The 4080-nt window shown below is 37.7% G+C and overlaps 1 protein-coding gene across 1 annotated transcript in view; it reads right to left on the minus strand.

Moving 5' to 3' along the window:
- Positions 1 to 4080, minus strand: part of LOC116847531 (putative nuclease HARBI1) — a 17782-nt gene that overhangs the window by 1906 nt on the left and 11796 nt on the right. The window lies entirely within an intron of this gene.

Below are 4080 nucleotides of genomic sequence, written 5' to 3' on the forward strand. Positions count from 1 at the left end.
CTTTTTAAACCCTACAACTTTTGTATTTAACATTTTTTTATACAACGCTTTGTTTTCGAGATATTCAGGTGTTCCGGTATATAATATTCACCCTGTATATGCTGCGTCCCTGTCAGCAGCTAAGTCCTAAGCGGACGTGAAGGCGAGCTTGGTTCGCGTGTATATGCTGCGTCCCTGGCAGCAGAGTTCCTGAGTACAACTCGCGCGGAGTCGTGAGCTCGACCGTAATAAGTTCTGTTGGCGCTGATACCCGGTATATGCAATACGGGAGAAGTCGCAAAGAGAGACGTCCACCGGGGTGGAAGCGTCAAGGTAATCCGAAGTGGTCGCGCGAAGCCTTCTCTTAATCCTCGATCGTATTGAGAAGGTAGAGATCTGTGGAGTTACCATACACTTCGTAACACAAACGCCAACGTGTCCTCGGACACTCTAGAGGCGAGAGCCCAACGTGCAAGCGCACTCTAAAAGGGTGCGAAGACCTAAACCAGAATCCCAACGTGTTATGACACTCTGAAGGCAGCGATGATCAATGCAGACGTGCACACGTATACTTCTGGCGAGGCAAGTGCCCAACGTGCTTACGCACTCAAGAAGGCGATATGAAGCTAGATAGAGTACAAAATAATACCTCTGCGAGGCAGTGACCCGATGCGCTAATGCAGTCAAAAGGCGTAGAGTCGGCGCCCGTGGCGTCTTATATAGGCGCCGCACCGAAATTTAACTGCGAGCAACGGCCTCGGCTCGGCACGCTGCCGCGTAGCGGCGACGGCGTGAAGCTGCGGCGAGCGGCAGTCGCCCGCGAGCGGAACGCGCCTGGCGCACGGCTGCCCGCCGCCCGCCATCCGTGCGGACGACAGCTCCCATATACACGCGGTAACATTTTTTTGTGTGAAATTTGAACAGAATCTTTATCTCTATTGTCACAATTTTCATAGTTTTTGATTTTTCATTCACGCTCGCATTCGCGATTATTAATTTGATATTTTTGCGAATTTCACCAAATTGTACTTGCGGAAAAATCGCGAGCGAACTTCGCAGAAATATTGCGGAGTTGTTACTCCCAAAAATATTGCGGAATTGTCTTCGCAAATGTATTCTGGAGTTGTTATCTACAAAAGTATTACGGAATTGTCTTCGCAAATATATTGCGGAGCAGTTATCCGGAAAAATATTGCGGAGATGTATTGCAGCCTACTACGCTGCATTATCGAAACGTTATATTAGGGATATTCCGTACGTGAGAATTTCGCACAGAACTTTGTTTAACATTATTTCGCTCACACGTCGAAAGATTTCGCGAGATCGGTTTTCGCATCGCGTGTTCCCTTTGCTCGCGGATTCCGTTTTCTTTGTAAGCGAATCGCGTCGCGCGTGCATCAAAGTGAAACACTACAACTCAATCGGACCGTTGTTGAATTCGTCGAACATACTCGTCGTTATCCAAAAGGCCGACATTTTCTCGAAGACGCAATTCGTGATATTTCATACGCAATTCGCATCTCGGAGTGTATCCCCCAAGAGAGACGGGATTTTTCGTGAAACCTCTGTTAGATTATCGTGGTCGGGAGTGAATTACAGGCGACGTGGGACGCGAGGATCATTGCAGAATCAGATGCAGCGACAGGATGGCTGGTGAACCCTGGACAACGTGGGACGACGCGTAATGGTGAGCGCTCAATTTAAATGTTCATATAGTAGACACAATGCGTCACTTTACGTAGATTGCATGCACGTAGACATAAATCGTATTGGGTTCGATGGGAAGTAAAGGAAGAATTGGAATTTGCAATTCGCCAGAGTTATGTAAGAATGATCCAACCAAAGAATTTAGTTCTGAGATTTTCGTAATAGTTCAACGAGTCAAGCATTAATGTTTCTTTAAGAATACTGACTAGCTCAATCCTTAGAAAAATATGCAAAAAGACGTGACTGGTAGAAAAGAAAGTTTCTTAATTCATTTCAAATATCTCTATAAGGCTTGAATTTGTTTGTTTCGATTAAAAAGATATGAATGGAGTATCCGTTGATAAAAGCTTATAATTTTTTTATTTGGATTATTCTTACATAACAATAGCCAATTGAAATTTCGACATGTTTCCTTCTCATTGGATTATTTCTTGATGATACACTAAACTGATATATTTCAACATGTCATATTTATATGTTCGGTAAATGTTATATATGCTTTTTTTATACTCTAGATATGATTTATATATACCCAATGTATGCTCTATATATACTATTGGTTTAATATACTTTATAACTTGTTATATCGTATTATATACGACATACTTTCTCTTCGGAGGTATTTTCTTATGCATACGCGTTTGTCGTTGACAAGACGACAAATTAAATTTCATCAAATTAAAGACAATAATTTAAATTATTAAACTCAGATTCGAAACGAAACCTTTCGATTTCCCGCTAAATTTTATAAAATTTATATATTCTATGTAGGAGCTAAATCTTCAATAGAGTTTCGCAACTGAATCTACTTTACTTCTTAAGATCCTATTATTATGCAACCTATTTTAATGCTAAAAAAGCGAAAGTGGAAATTTCAGACATCATAAGGTGGAAAGAAAGAGTAAATTATATTAATAAATTAAATAAATTATATTATTAAATTATAGTAATTATATTAATTAGAATTAAACCTACTTTGCTATCTTAGCTCTTACTGCTGTGTAGAATTCAAAGTTCAACATAGGGTCAAAATTTCGACTCGGGTCCGCTTCATATTCGCATATACTTTTACCATGCAAAATGTTTTCACATAGTCTTTGCAGAAAGATTCGATGTCGTGATGGTAACTGTTTCTTATCGTTTTCGTCTCATGTTGAGAGATACTCCGCTTCATTTTCGCACATACTTTCACTATGCAAAAAGGTTTTTTATTCGACGGAGGTAGAAAGAAGTAGTCTTTGCAGAAAGATTTGATATCGTGACAGTAACTGTTCTTTATCATTTTCGTCTTATATTGTAGGATGCTCCGCTTCATTTACGCATGTACTTTCACTATGCAAAAGGGTTTTCATTGGACGGAGGTATAAATAGGTAATCTTTACAGAAAGATTCAATGTCGTGATGATAACTGTTCCTTATCATTTTCGTCTCATATTGTGGGATGCTCCTCTTCATTTTCGCATGTATTTTAACCATGTAAAAGGGTTTTTAATTTGACGCAGATAGGAAGAAGTAATCTTTGCAGAAATATTCTGTCATAATAGTAACCGTTCCTTATTGTTTTCGTCTCATATGGATGCTCCGCTACATTTTCGCACGTATTTTTATCATGCAAAAGGGTTTTTAATTTTATTGAATCAGCACGAGACAATAGTTTTGCAAAGTCGGTATCACGTCAACGTCACGTGATATTTCCCAACAAATTTTACTTTGTGTTGACTTGACCAAATTAAAAATGCTTTTGTATAATAAAAGTACATGTATAAATGAAATAGGGCATTCCTGCCTTAAGGATGAAAACGATGTGGAACTATTGTTATCGTGACACTAATTTCATTTTTCAAAAATTACAGCGTACTGACTGCTCCAATTTATGTGATAAAATTACGTGTAAAAATAAAGTGTAACATTGATCAGTGCGAAATGAAAATGATATCGCAAATTACCATTGCTAAGTATATTAAAAACTCAAATAATAGGTAACGTATTTTTCAAAAATTATTCACAAACTACACTTGCGCCTACAACACTCTTTTCTAAAAACTCTTTCTTTGATGTACCCAGTACACAAGCGGTTTGAAAAATTCACCAGAAAAGTACACTGAGAGAAAAAATAGTTGGAATAACTATAATCTCACTATATTTTATAGTTTGTTTTGGCCTCAAACATATATTTATAGTTCATCTAAACATAAAGATATAGTAGAATGAACACAGATTTATAGTCACCATCTTATTACTCTCTATATATGGTAAAGCACTTTTTGGGAATATAGTTACATATACCTATATTTGCCAAATATTCCAATTGTATTGACTATATAAAATAGTTAATTTCTCTTACCATTCAATATTTGCTACCTTACTATATTTTTTATTTCAAATAATTATAAT

This window comes from Odontomachus brunneus, unplaced genomic scaffold (assembly GCF_010583005.1).
Source record: "Odontomachus brunneus isolate Ranch 3 - 2012 unplaced genomic scaffold, Obru_v1 Obru_scaffold_079, whole genome shotgun sequence".
Classification (NCBI taxonomy): Eukaryota; Metazoa; Arthropoda; class Insecta; order Hymenoptera; family Formicidae; genus Odontomachus; species Odontomachus brunneus.